This window comes from Aulonocara stuartgranti (assembly GCF_965226115.1).
Source record: "Aulonocara stuartgranti genome assembly, chromosome: 19".
NCBI classification, from domain to species: domain Eukaryota; kingdom Metazoa; phylum Chordata; class Actinopteri; order Cichliformes; family Cichlidae; genus Aulonocara; species Aulonocara stuartgranti.
In genome coordinates, this window is record NC_138955.1 from 4813394 (window position 1) to 4828847 (window position 15454).

Genomic DNA, 15454 nt, shown 5'->3' on the forward strand with positions numbered 1-15454 from the left:
GCTGTCGCCCAACCCAGGACTCCCTGTTCCAAAGGAGGGTGAGAGGGGGTGGAGGTGTATGTGTGGGGGAAGCTGGGGATGAAAAGAAAAGGAGAGGGCGGGGAGAGCAGGAATGAAGGAAAAATGGGAAGAGCAGTAGAAATGGGAATGGAGAGCGAGCTGACAAAATAAATTGGAAAGCTATGAGGAAGTGGGGAAGGGAGAGGTAATGGAAGTGAGAGGGGAGGAAAGAGCAAAGTAAAACAGGGAGAAAGAACAGGTTAAAGAGACACGGGCAATCGCGCACAGGTGATCGCACACTCAAATACACAACCAAGCTCGCACCCAGTAACAGGTGAAAAAATATCCATTATCACCTCTGTTGCAAACTCAGAGTAGCCTACACATATAACTAAAGATTAGCCATCAGAAACAATTTATTTAACAGCCTAGAGAATAATCTAGTAAACAATCTCTCGGAAGAAAGAAAACTGTATCATTAACCCGCAGTTTGAAGTTCCACAAACAACAAAGCACCCTGACAACACAACTTCTACAGGTTAAACACAGATTAAACCAAATCCAGGCCTATATGCCCTGTGATGGAAAACCTCTATTTAAGATAGCATTTTACTCTCCATCCAAGCTTAATCTGTCTGGGAAATCAAGCATCCCCTACATACTCTGTGTAACTACTATCCAGTCCTCCCTTGAGACTGTGTTTGTACTCTTTCGCTTTTGGTTAAAAACAAATAGACCAGTCTGCAATGCAAATCAATAGCATGAATTTGAACTCGTGATTGCATATCAATAAGGTAATTGAAGGAAAGCTTTTTGTCACTTATGGGAATTTTTTGAATTTAAAATAATTTTACTTTTGACACACGCACACGGCTACAAAGAAGATTGGCTATGGGGGAGGCTCACTGCGTCCATGCGTCAAAGGCTGCTATCGGGCTTCAGATAAGATAGCAAGGAAGAGGTTGGCTATGGGGAAAGAGGGCCACATTGAACATGTCCAATTAGTAAAGTAATTAGTTAATTAACATGGAGGACCCTAAAGGCCTCCCAACACAGCCTTATATAGACTTTGTTCAAACCAAGTACACTTTGAAGGCTTTTACTAAGCAGTTTCATATAGACAGACCAACTAACCAGCCCCCCATCATCTGCCTCGCACACACGAGGACAACTCTGGATGATCTTCCATATACAGTATCAGTTTCCATTCAGTGTCAGTCTCACATTTTGTATTCACACATAAGCAGGAAATCTGTCCATTCTGTATCAGTGTGAAATATGCTGTCAGTTTTTTTTTTTTTTTTGGCTCACTTTCCATCAGCTTTCTACTGCAAAATCATAATCATACATGGCTATAGGCTGCCTGGATTGTCTCCCTGTGACATGCCATCTTTAGCCGGCAGTCATGTTATATCTTCTCCCACAACAAACAGCATCTGAGTGATTATGCACATTCCCATCCAGTGGGTGTTGCCCAGCCCAATGTGAGGAGTGCTCTATGGATATATCAGCTTTTCTAACGGCAACACCTGATGCAGCTTTTATGTATCTAAACCTTATAAAGACCGGATCAATTTGTATTTGAGGCAAAAGCAAAAACAGGCAAAAGAGAGTGTGTGTGTGTGTGTGAGAGAGAGCGAGGGAGAGAGAGTTAAAAGACCGTCTGCCCTGCATGGCTTCATAGCCACAGGCAGTTGCACAGCACAGAAGAAATGTGCTTACATCATCACATGCAGTCCAGGCATCCTGCAGAGGGCACTGCTAATGGAAGAAACACAGAGCAGAGAAGGCAACCAACCAACCCAGGAGAGACTCAGCAAGGCACTCCTACGCATCTAAGATATCTGACATTCTTGGCAGCCTTTCAGAGAGGTCAGTGGTAAAATATTCAAGCAGAACTAACCTTAAAGAGGGACCATGTTTGAGCAAGCTGAGACCAGAGGCTAAATTTGTCACTAATTAAAGTCTGCATGAGATATGGGGAAGAGTCTTTTCCAGTGAATCTCCAACTCCGCTATGCAGAATAATAGTGCTTTGATTTGGATAAGATGTTTTGCCATTTTAGGCGCTGGGTGATATCATGGAAAGTGTGCTGATTTGCTGAAATGGTTTTCCTCTAAGTGTAAACAGAGAGAAAGAGAGATTTTGCATCTCCCAGTGTGACCCAGATAAGGGCCTTGCTATAGAGATGTGGGATAGATCACACATGTAACATGTGAGTTACGAATGCTGTTCTCAGTCTAGCTCTAGGGCACAGGGTCACTTTTCTCAATTACAAGCTCAGGTGTACCAAAGTGAATATCACAACAAGTTATGAGCATGACTGCGAGGAACTAATTCCACATGTTCTTATCTTTCCTAGTCTACAGGCGTGGCTGCAGTGGATATAACAGCAGAGAGGGATCGCATAACAAACGTGAGAGCAAAAAGATGAGCAATGTGAATACACTAATTATTCCCATTAACCACAGTTGCAACTAAATCTTTGTGGTTAAGTGAGTATGTGTCTAAGTGTGTGTCTTTGCAGGTTACAAAGCGTGGGTTGTCAGCTGCAAAGCTTTTCTGGATGCTGATTGGAAGTGAACGTTGAGCACTCAGGACAATTATTGAATCATTACTGCTACCATGCCTCAGGCAAAATATGAACACCATGTTATTTGTCAACTGACCGCAGCTTCCTAATCAACCTCACATGCGTTTGTATGTTTGTCTTAGTGTGCACATATGTGGCAATGTGTGTGTGTGTGTGTGTGTAGCTTGTTGGCAGAAGGACAGGAATGTCCTTCAGTATGTGGGTGCACATGGTTGCAGAGAGTAATGGATGAGTCAGGAACCCTGCCCAGTATTTTCTTATTTATATATTTGTTTAAATTGGGGGTGGTATCTAAATGAAGTATAGCACATTGACAGATGCCTATGTATATGAATATGTGTGCATGGTAGTGACTGAGGAATGCCCTGTTGAAACGCAACTGTCTAAACATGTCCCTTTCAGCTGTCTCTCCGCTCCCTTCGTGGAAAAATAACTTAACATGAGTTGTTTGGTATTTTCACCGCACCCCACACTACCATCTCACATCGACTGCTAAGAGCTTGTATGCTGAAATTTCCCTCTGAGGCTTAATACTGGAAAAGTGTCTTTCAAGTGCACCACTAGACTGGTAAGGGAGCCTAAGAAAGAAGGGATGGGGGTAGAAACCTGGGGGAGAACCCATCATATTCAACTTTAACTCTTTTCCTTCTGCCTTCAGGAAGACATGCGATTCATCTCTACATTTCTGGGTAGCAAGTGGTGGAAATGTTTCAGGAAGGTTTGATTAATTGACTTAAAGAATGATAATAGAGGTACTATTCATCACAGGTGCACTCACTTCATGGCATGAACAATCAAGTAGTGTGTCAATCTATCAAACCACGAGCAGCTAACTGTAACATTTCTGAACAACTTACAAGAATGTGAATGTAATAACATTTAGCCTCTGTATACCCAGTCTATCTCTCACTGTCTCTATGGCAATGTGCTAGTGTGCTTGGGCTTGAAGTTTTGAAGGTATCCATCAAATCAGCGACTGAGATATGAGTGTTTTAAGCACACAAGCGATTAACAACTCAAACAATGATCACTAATAAGCCACAACAAGTAGTTATACATCTTTTCACCTTATCTACAATACAGAGACGTCCTCTCAACATTCAGTTAAGTTGATCTCTGTATGTAAAGCAATACAAAAAACAGACATTTCCTGCCCTGATGAAATCCCCATTTGACATAGCTAACCATGATCCCTCTCGACAAAAACACGCCATCACTATTAGTCAAAAGAGATCAAAGACATACCCCAGCGTTTGGGGTTGCATTATCCGACAACCATCTGCGCTGGTAAGACAGGAACAATCATTAAGCATTCAGACCAAAGGAAAAAAAGTTTATTCTTAGTGTCAGCTTTGATAAATTTGTGCAAAATGCACTCTTCTCGGTATGTAGAAAACTTTAACAGGGAGGGCGAAAGAAAGGGGAAAGTGGAGAAGTTTTAAGAAGGTGTGGTAAAAAGATAAAATGGGAGAGATGATAAGAGAAGTGGAGGATTGGCAAGGAAGACAAAGGGGAAAACAGTAAGACTCTCTGTCCCTCAGTGAGATAAATTGGCAAGAAGTTCACAGTGGGTAAACATCTTCATCTGAAAGCCTGTGGAGCAATTGATGCCCAGAACAAATCAACACGTTTCACAGCTTGCCTGCATAAAACGCAAATACCATCAGCTTCAAAAAACTATGATCTTCCCTGGAGCATATGAGCAGGGGTTTGCTCCTCTGGGTTCCCTGAATTGGTCTGTGAATCGATCACAAAAACAGCATTTCAAAGGGTTTGAAAAACTATGAGGTCTTTCTCTTTCTCCTACTTTAACAAAACAGACTCTATCATAGACAGCCCTGCAGACACTTGTGGCTGTGGGGTCCCAGAAGGCTTAGAGATGTCTCTAGTCTTTCACTACCACTCAGAAGAACTTAGCGAAAACAGCAGTGCATCAGTCTAGTACTTTGCACCAAACACAAGGCAAAAAGAAGTTAGAAGTAAACTGAGAAAAACAAAGAAAATCACTTGGAAAAAAAAAGAAAAGAAGTATAATAAAATAACGGCAAAATAGATAATATAGCGCTTTTGGGCAAATTATTCAGATGGTGTGGAGAACAGGTACCATATGTGCTTTGGTCACACTGACCAAACTTACCTACATCCTGGGCCTCAGTTGGAACATGTGTTTTGACTATCAGATCCATTAAAATCCCATTATATAGTGCAACAAGAGAGATCACAAATCTTGTTCTAAGATTTTAAAAATCGTTTATCACGTAAATTTACCATGAATGATATATTTACATCCAAATAAGGATGCATATTTTTGACATTTAATAGGTCTTCTACAATTTATCACTCGTATGGTTTGATAAACAAATGCAACACAAAAACATTTAACTGGTGGACAATTAGCAAAGAGGCTTTTTTTTTCCCCAAGACCACTTAGAGAAAAAAAAGTGAGAGGTCATCAGTTGTTTTTCACATTGATTGCTATTGTCAATTGTAAAGTCATTACAAATGGTGTTGCATTCCTTACAGTGTAGGCTAATGGTGCTCTGACCTGCAGGGGAGGAATGCCAACTCTCACCACAGCTGCACACTGAGGCTAAGAGCCAGAGCTGACTTTGGGGTCAAAGGTTATCCATGATGTGACTTGAAACCACACAATCAGTGGATACTGGGTTCAGGCCTGTGGCAATCATGTTCTTAGTGGGGTATACCAACTGGACAAATGGAAAAGTAAAAAGGGATAGAAAAAAAAACAGAATGAAAGAAGAGAATGAAGACAGAGAATGGACATGGACTAGAGTAATTTATCTATATTTAACATGGTTGCATTAAAAAATGGAGATTTTCTGGGTGTACATGCATGAGAATGAATTTTAAATAATGAAAATATATTGGATGGATATATGACCCAACTTTCTTATCATCCCACATGCAGAAAGTCCTAACTAAGCCGTATTTTAGAATATGAAACTGATCAATTTGTACTGATGATTTTTAGACAGGGTCACTTAGTTGATGACAAACACAACCAGCCAACTAAACAGATAATGAGCAAATTGTATTGAGTGTCTGGGTTTGGTGGGTCAATAGGATTCACAATTTTGTGTACAGACCATTTTAATTGCAGCCCCTGGACACAGGCATAAGTTCTGTAAAAAACACAGCCACTTTATAAATGTGTTCATCATTATGCCATTCCATCCTCTAAATGGAAATAGCAATTTGGTTCTGCTTTCACCCCAAGGAGGTAGATAAATAACAATTATGTGAATGAACCAACTCCTTAAATATTTTTTACTAGTAAAAATTTAAGTGCCATTGGACCCATAAATTTAAGTTTGCAAACTGGGATTCGGGGGTGTAAATGCTCATAAATGTGGAGTCACCTCCACAATGAGCAACAAACAGGGAGAGCCTTTGCATTGGTCCATTTCACACTTCATAAAGCCACGACATATTTATTCCATGCATTCATACTTACATGTCCCCTCAACCAGGTAACGGCTCTATAACTTGAAATGATTCATTTGCCCAGTCATTTTCCCCACTTAGCTTTGAGTTTAAAGGGCAGGTTTTAGGCTGCTGCATTATGCAGCAATGCTTCTGCATGCTGTTTTTATCTGAAAACAAGGAAAGCATACCTACAGTCTTAAATAAAAGCACAAATGACTATACATTGCTTAAAATGAGGCTTTAAAAATAATACCATAACCCTGAAAGGGCAATTTAATAAACCTTGTAATTAGCTTAACAAATATCATAAAAAGAACTTTCTTTTGTTCCAAATTAGTGAACAAGATTTTATGATAAAGACATTCAAACTTAATCAGGAATATGATTTGTTCCTTTCACAAACATGCAGAGCTGAGGTCAAAAGGCTAAGCCTCAGGTAAATGCAAGACAGTGGGGGCATGCAGTTCTCCCTCTTATTCCTGTCTGATTTAATAGAATCCATAGGGGGGCTGTGGTAAACACAGCAGGGATGTGAACCTTCAGGAGGAGGAGAATGAGGAGCTGGTGTTCTACTTAGGCTTCGTATAATGACCAACAACTCCCCCTTTCTTCAGTCCCCACATACCACCTCCCACTCCACCTCCCACTCCACCATTTCTGTTTTAATTCTATAGGTTTGACCACTGAGACCCTCATTCAACCTGCATATAGGAGAAACCTCTTCTTTTTCTCTCTACTCTTTCCCTTCTCCAGTTCAGTGATCTCTCACTCCAATGAGAGGCAGGTCCTTTTCAGTTGGCTGGCCAAGCTCCCGCTGTTTTATGGGAAGTATTGTGATCCCACAAGCTCTCTCGGGGCAGGGGGGATCAGCTCTTATGAGGGCTGATGGAGTTGCTGATTTGATCTTCTCTTTTTTCACAGCCTTTATCTAGTTTTCATCAAAACTTCTCAGCCCACTCTCCTGAAGAAGCCTGGTACGAATGCGATTCGCCATGTCTATGAAACAGACATCATCTGTGAAAGTGCAGAGGCTGATGAGGACAGGAATACTAGAGAGAATAACGGCTAAACTTCACATCAGCCAAACTAAATGAAAGCAATAGAACTCTAAATATTCAGCAATCCTTCCTTCAAACAGCTCTTCCAATATTTAAAAGCCATTCCTTTTAGCGGGCAGCATGAATCATAAGAGTGCCCTTGCAAGAGTTCACTCGCTTTAAAGGGGAATAAATAATCAATAACTATAATTGAGCTCTTTTAAAGTCAAATGAATTACAGATCTCTTGCAGAGTATACAGTGGCCTCTTATTATCCCGCTAAAATCAGTGTTGGAGTTCAGTAAAAGACGAGTCAAACTTTGTTTTGGCAGTTTAACTATTCCTAGTTTGTCAAAAACACTGTTTGCTATGTATACTTTTCTACTGTCATTTTTTACTTTCTTTCCTGTTAGGCAAAAAATATGTAAACATACACAGAAATGCATTATATAAGCTAAAAACAGAGTTTGCCCAATTTTCAAGAGCTTGAAGGTCAATATGTGGTATAATCACCTTTACTGTTTAACACAGCCTGAACTCTCTTAAATGTCTTTCTGTAAATAGTCTTTTGGAATACTTCTCGAGGCTTCTTGAAGGATATTTAAAGCACTTCTTTGGATGCTGGCTGCTTTTTAATCCATTTTCTGTTCAGTATAAAGTGACTTAACAAACAAACAAACAAAAAAAACGCCACTAAAAATGGTCAGGTAAATGGACTGGACTGAAAATGAGTGAAACAGCAATCAATGTCTAAAAACTAAAAGCCTGAAGAACTATTGCTCTGAAAAAGACCGCTTCAAAAAGATTACAAGAAACCATGGATGTATTAGATTCCAAGTTACCCTAAATGAAAACTTTTTAAGTGAGATTATGTTTTGCCCTAACCCTTTCCTGAGTTCAATTCCACCATCAGGCCGGGGTCTTTCTGTGTGGAGTTTACATGTTCTCCCCGTGTTTGCGTGGGTTCCCTCCGGGCACACGTCTATAGACATGCAGTTTGTGGGGATAGGTTAATTGATTAGTCTAAATTGCCCCATAGGTGTGAATACGGGAGTGAATGTGAGCGCGCATGGCTGTCTGTCTCTGTGTTAGCCCTGCAACAGACTGGTGACCTGTCCAGGGTGTACCCCGCCTATGACAGCTGGGATAGGCTCCAGCACCCCCGCAACCCTGAAAAGGTTAAGTGGAAGCGAATGGAGGGATGGATAGATTATGTTTTGCATTCTAAAGTGAAATTTTGCACAAAAACTGGTTTGGACCCAATTCTAAATTTCCCATTTTTCCTGGTTAGCTAATCCAATCAAGCAAACATCTGTCACAATTAAATTACCCTAATCTTTATGGATTATATCATTGAAAACAGGTGTGCATTCCCATTTAGTAGCAGAAGGAATTTATTAATGAACCACTCTGGAGATCTTTAAATAGATATCAGCTTCGTCAAGGCTACAGGACTTGTGACACTACAGTGCTCGGACTTATATCCAACAATGATGAGACAAACTATAGGACAGAGGTGCAACAACTAGAGTCATGGTGCCACGACAATAACTTGGTCTTAAACACCAAAAAGACCAAGGAGATCATTGTAGATTTCCGGAAGAGGGGTCATAACAACCATCTGCCTCTCTTCATTGGCAGTGAGGCGGTGGAGAGGGTGAGCAGTTTTAAATTCTTGGGGGTAACTGTGACCGAGGACCTGTCCTGGGGCAACCATATCACCTCAGTTGTACGGAAGGCCCAACAGCGCCTCTACTACCTGAGGAGACTGCGGAGCGCACACATTCCCAGATCTCTGATGTTGAACTTCTACAACTGTGCCATCAGCAGCGTTCTGACGTATGGATTTCTAGTGTGGTTCCCCAGCTGCACCAAGGCCAATCAGCAAGCACTCCAGCGGGTGGTGAAAGAAGCTGGCAGAATTATTGGAACAAGTCTGCCAGAGATCAGTAATATCTTCCCCACTCGCTGTCTGAGGAGGGTGCACAGTATCCTGCGGGACCAACATCACCCTGCGCGCCACCTTTTCCATCTGCTGCCCTCAGGGAGAAGGTACAGGTCTATACAGGCCAGAACATCCAGACTGGCCAACAGCCTGTATCCACAGGCTGTGAGGCTCCTGAACTCTCTGCCCCCCTCTCACGGACAATAACCATATCCAACTTCTTAATAGCAATGAACTGGTCTGCATTGGTGCATCATATCTTTATTCTCTTCCCCCTCCTGCCCCCCCTCTTTCTTAAATAGATAACTATCATATCTGATATCATATCTCACAGTACAATAATATTGAATGGGTTGCATTGTTGTATTTTGTCATGTTTCTCAGGTCTTTGTCTGAATTTCTACGAACATTATTGCTAAGGATTGTCTTATTGCATTGGAGTCACACTGGGTTAAATATGTACACTTGGGTTTTAAGGGGTATTTATTATTTTCTTCTTTTTTTTGGGTTGTATGGAAGCCCCAAACGCAATTTCATTGTTCTTGACAATGACAATAAATAAATAAATACTAAATACTAAATACAAACAAACGTACTGCCTAAACTTACTGTATAATTTCCAGCTGACAAAGCTTTTTGGTGTTTTAACTATATCTCTGTGTATTTATAATACTGAACCCATGTGGGTTAATTAGTGTCAAACTAGAAGTGAATTAATCATGGAAAGACCTCATATCACATTCTTTAGCGAGACAGGCCTAATTTACAGTTATGTGGAAACTACTAACACTTGACATTTTGTGTTTTCTTAAAAGAAAGGACTAATTTATGAAGTGCTATGACTATTCTTATGGTGTTACCACGATATGCATACAATGAACATAATATATTGAGATCATAATTCATGTATAATAGCATTTTTACACACTTACTAATAAGTTACTTACTAATAGTGTGTTGTGTCGAACATCTAAAAGCCTTTGTGTCACTGATGAACCAATCATTTAGTGAAATTTGAGTTTTTTTTTGTTTTTTTTACTCTTTTGAAACTTTGGTGATACATTTTTATATGAATACAGGATACCTAATCAGTAGTTGCAGACACATCCCATTTTTATTTCCATATTTATAGAGCTGCAGGTGACTATGTCCTTTTTCAGAAAGATCAACAGTGATGGAAAAAATGGCAGCTGATAATTTTTTTGCACTTTTTTTCCTTTTATCGCTCACTGTTTAATTAAGTTAAAGCACTAACAACTATGTAAAATAGATTTTTAAGGTTAAAAAGAAATGGCTGTATGCAATGTTAATCTTGCACACTGCAAAATGATGCAACAGTGCCAAGTGAAAAATGTATTCTATACCATGACACTCCTGATAGTCCATGATAATCCTGCAACTGTTCATATGATAAATTTTAAGCATTTCGTTTTGTCACTGCCTACCTTCACAGTCTCAGAGCACTGCTGTTCTAGTATGTTCGACTTTGAATATCTTTCATTTAACATATGTCATCCAAGAGATCAAAGCAAATTAGATACCTAGTTCATAAAAATTGACTTTTTATCTAGAATAATCAACTTTTCAGGTCAGCAGTGCACAATGCATCAGAGGAATGAGCAAAGGAACATTGCTAGCTGTCAGGATATCCTCTGGTCTTTTGGTTCCTTGGCCCCACTACTTCCAATGTCCTTGCTTTCAATATCTATTCATTTTCTTTAGCCCTTAAATAACTACGGTTTCAGAGGGCCAGAACCTATCCCAGCTGACATTAGGCGAGAAGCAGGGTACAGGCTGGACATGTCACTAGCCTATCACATATCTAACACAGAGCGACAAGCTACCATCCACATTGACATCCACACCTAGAGTCTATTTAGAATCACCAATTAAACTGACATGCATTTATGTGGCTTGTAGGAAGAAACCAGAGCACACATTGGGAAACAAAACATGTAAACCTCACATATGAAGGCCCCTGCTGACCAGCATCAGCATTTATCCATTGAACATGTCGTGCTAAAGTTGTAAACTAAATACTTTAATAGATACTAATAGGTAGTACTTTAATGTTTACCCTAGCATGATGCTAATGGCTTTTATTGTTTTTAGAGTTAGCACTGGAGTTTTGTGTCCTCTGCACTTAATGTTGAGAAATGTTTTGGAAGTGTAACTTATAACTCCAAGTGTGAACAATCCTTCTTTTCAATATATCACAATTTCCTGATTTCAAGATTTAATTGAATCACTGCTTGTAGCAGTGCTGCTGTATGAATATACTGGGAAGAATTCCTTTAAGAGATCATGACAGGAAGTTTTAAAACCAGAAAGTAATCCTTAACACATTAGTCAACAGTGAACAAAACTATTTCTCCACATTTATTGTTCTTTTCACTCCATTTTTACAGGATACAGACTCTTTTTTTTTTCCATGACTATTGCAAGATAATGTCATTGAGTGAAGCCACACAGACTTGTTGTATTGTGTTTTGATATCCTTGTGGATAACTGCAGAATGCAGAAGTTACTGTAAACTGATAGCGAAGGCTTATGTGGGGAAATCCCACATTTACTGGTATACCAAAACACAAAGCCAATAATCTCTGTGTCATTAAGAGTGATTTTCCTCCACTCAACCTAATGTGATGACAGAGATAAAAACATGTTGGTCTAACTGTACATGAGAACGAGAGGTGCTATTATCCAGAAAAATGTTCACAGCAACACAATGAACTGACTCATAGTTGTGTTTCTCAAAAGCAGCACTGATGGTTGATTAGTTTCTCACTTACATCTGTAATTAATATGGACAGTTTAATATGGATAATATAATTTAGAAATCAAAGGTTTAACTGAGAATATTTAATGCTTTTAAAAAGTTGAATTTTAAACAGTGAAACACAACATCTAACGTGAAGAACCCTTGACAGCACAAAGGTATTGCCCTCACTATATTTTCTTTTAGGGAAATTTTATGGGGTCATCTAAATCATGTAAGTCCATAATGATGTGTTCCAAAGCACCTCCAACCAGAGGGAAAGAGCTCTTAGACAGCACTTTTCACAAAGATAGCTTTTAGCACAGCAATCAGTGGTTAGCTACATGGAGAGGTGGCGTGCAGGTCATGCATTCATTTCAGAAACAAGTGAAAAGTTGTCACACAGAAGCCCTAGCTTAATTACCACTGGCAGATAACCCTTGCAATCTCTGCAGATACGAAGACTTCCGCTGCAGCTCACACAGGCTTGCACAATTGTCTCCAGTCCTTTGAGGGCCTTGTTATACATGTTTGTTTTGGTTTTGACAGGTTTCTGTCAGACAGACAGAGACAGGCTTCTCCAAAGGCCGACTATTTTCCCAGTTGTTCCACGCTTTGTTTAGTTAGTCACTGTGTTTCAGGAGCTTAATAGCTTCCTCTATTTTCCATCGCCTCCAGCTGAAGCTCAGAGCCTACATGCCTGCACAAAAATGTCTCCAGGATTATCACGCATCTGTGTTTAAGCAAAACCTGATTATTTTTCCAAGTGCATTTCTTTGCGGTGCTCTGTGTTAGCGCGTCTTAATAACGCTGGAATGAGCCGCCGCTACCCCATGGTGCAACAGTCGCTTGCTTCATAAACATCATTTGGAAGTAATTCAGTAAGCACCCTCATGAAAAAGAGATGAAAAACAGATTGCCATTGGGTATATTAACACCTGTCACATCAGACCAATATCATATTGCACTGTTGTAGTTACGCAGCTTTCTATTATTTTTCTCAACTCCCAAAACGTCACCTTGCCTTCTCAATCTACCGGCGTAATTACCTCATCAAACAGACCATCAGCAAAGCCGCTAAAATAGGATATGTGGAAGTGGAGGAAACAAAAGAAAATAAAAAATAAATAAAAGGAGAAGCATATCATCACACCCAACATTTGAGTCGTGTGACGTTGAGAAGTCAGGGGAGCAAAGCCTTGAGGGCATACAATCAATATTACATTTTCCATTGCCACCTTCATAGCTATTGTAAATGGCTTGTGTCAAAAATAATAACAGGTTGTATCAGGAACCTTGGGTTTGCAATTTCGCTCCTAGTGCTCGGAGGCCCCGTCTGCTCTCCCTCCCTTACTCCAACACCACTGGGTGTTAATGATGCTGTGGTGGCAGACACTTCTCACACCACAACTGACTTCCCCCACCACCACCACCACCACCCCTCCACCCCTTCTGCCCATTCTTTATCTCTTTACTCCTGACAGTTCTGAGAACAGCGGGGAAAATGTGTATGTGTAAGAAAATGCTTACTACTAGAGATGATTAGCCCTTTGTGCTTTTTTCGGCATTCAGCCAGTAGCTTAGTATTATTAGCAGGGCTGGAGAGATTAAATATATTCTCACTTCTGTTGTCATAGCACTCTAGGCAGCAATGAGCGAGATGAGATGCAGTAATATGCACAATAGAGGGACAGACTCCTCTTTACTAGAAGCAGAGCTACTTTAAGTTTTATTTTATTTTTTTTAGAGGGGAGAGAGGGGTACTTAAGTGATTTTTTTAGGGGATTTGATTACTTTATCTCATCCAGCCATTATCTCATGTGTGGACAGCTCAGACTCCAAGATTCTTAACAAAGAGAACGTGAGACAGATGTAGCCCTTAGCCCTCATTTAAAAGCCATCATTCTTTTAGATACCTACTCGGTTTTGTGCTTAACTTAAACAACTTTTCCACTGAAAACAGATGCTACCAACACAAGGAATAACTCACAAAGGTCACATTGAACTAAGTCTGTAAAACAAAGTGAAATTTTATTTCAATATTTATTTTTAATTGAAATGCATGCCAAACCCTGCAATATTTTTCTTAGTTATCTGCTATTGTGATCACTTCTGTTGCAGGCACTCAAAACAGAGCACTTTCAAAAGCAGATTGTCACGCTTTCAGAAAAGGCCCCTGTGATATATTACAGTAGTGTCCATTCCCTGCAATGTGATAAACGAGTTTCAGCAAAGAGTGCAATTGAGGTGTGCAAAAACCAAAACTAATATAGTATGACAGGATGATGTTGTGACCAGTCATCATGTCAGCAGCCAAGAGCCTGGTTGCATTGACTTTTGTTGTATTTTTTTTCTCTTGTAGCCTTCCAGAAAGGTTCTTTTATACTCGTGTCTTTTTCTATGCAGGGCTTTTAAATTGTTCTCCCTTATCAGAGGAAGAATCTGCAGGAAGTCACAGAATCCCAGCTTATCTCAGCTAATTGTGGATGTGTTTGTGTGTGTGAGTGTGTGTCTGTATAGCAAAGGAGGAGGTGACTTGAGAGGGTGCCAAATGCCGCAGGATGCAGCAGAGCACGTCGGGACAGGAGAAGCAGAGACACCAACAAGACTGACAGACACAACACTAACATCTCGTGGAAACAAACATCAAAATTGCTTACAAAATATCCTCCATACATAAACTGATTAAAATACCCAGTGCTAAGGTGACATTTAATCTGTCCATTATACTTGAGCCAAAAGGCAGATGTCAAGGATGTCCACATGCTGGATGTGCACTGTTTGGGTGGTAAATGTTAACACTATAAACAGTGTAAACAATGAGTTGATTGCTGACATGAAACAATTTGAAAGCACAGAATATTCTCCAAGGTTGCTTACATACAGTTCATTGGCAAAACTGGATATACAGATTGCCCCATTTTACCAACAATTGGAGATACAGAGAAGGGATGTCCAGTCGTGCGATACAAGAGGTTCCTTGAATGAGTGTTTAAGGAGGTGATAAAAAGGTCTTTGACCCTCCTCAAATGAAAACTCCTCCATGATTTGAGAGCAACAGCCATGAAACATGTTTTTGAGGAAAAGGAAGGTGGGTGGTCTGTTGCTGAGATCATGCACTTGTTTCTCTATGACACAGCTAAAATGTACATCTTTTTATTGCCTGTGTCCACCGCTTGCTTAAAATTAAGAGAGCACGTTAACCTCGAGGCACCAGCAGGGGTTAGTACTGAGGGCGAGGTGTTTTGGCCTTGGAGTGAGAAAATGAAAATCTTGAAAAGAACATGCTTCAGACTGGCATATATGGATTTTACATTTCTTTTAGCTTATATGTAGTATTGTTATTACTAGCTCGTAGGCCACAACAATAGAGTTACACCACCAACTGAATATGAATAACCAAATAATGATTTAACTTGATAATGATGTTTATGAAAGGCCTGATCTTTTTAGTGCCTATAGAGGGACCTATAAGTGGCCGATGCCATTGCTGATATTGATGCTTACACTTGTGCATCATGTGTTAATTAGCCTGTGGTCGGGTCGCATTGTTTTATTTACAGTGCTAGCTCACAGAAACAAATCTAATGATGTGACTTTTTCTCTCCTGTTCTTTGTTGTAGTAAAGCAAACATATGTGTCCCTGCACAGCAGGTTACAGCAGGTTACAGAGT

At 40.1% G+C, this 15454-nt stretch overlaps 2 long non-coding RNA genes across 2 annotated transcripts in view; one reads left to right on the forward strand and one right to left on the reverse strand.

The window, feature by feature from the left end:
* Positions 1–15454, reverse strand: part of LOC309695121 — a 66631-nt gene that overhangs the window by 17699 nt on the left and 33478 nt on the right. The gene's annotated exons all lie outside the window — the stretch shown is intronic.
* On the forward strand, positions 1430–2723 carry LOC309695120. The gene is made up of 3 exons (XR_014273040.1): positions 1430–1872; positions 2363–2439; positions 2528–2723. It is a non-coding gene; the product is annotated as an uncharacterized lncRNA (long non-coding RNA).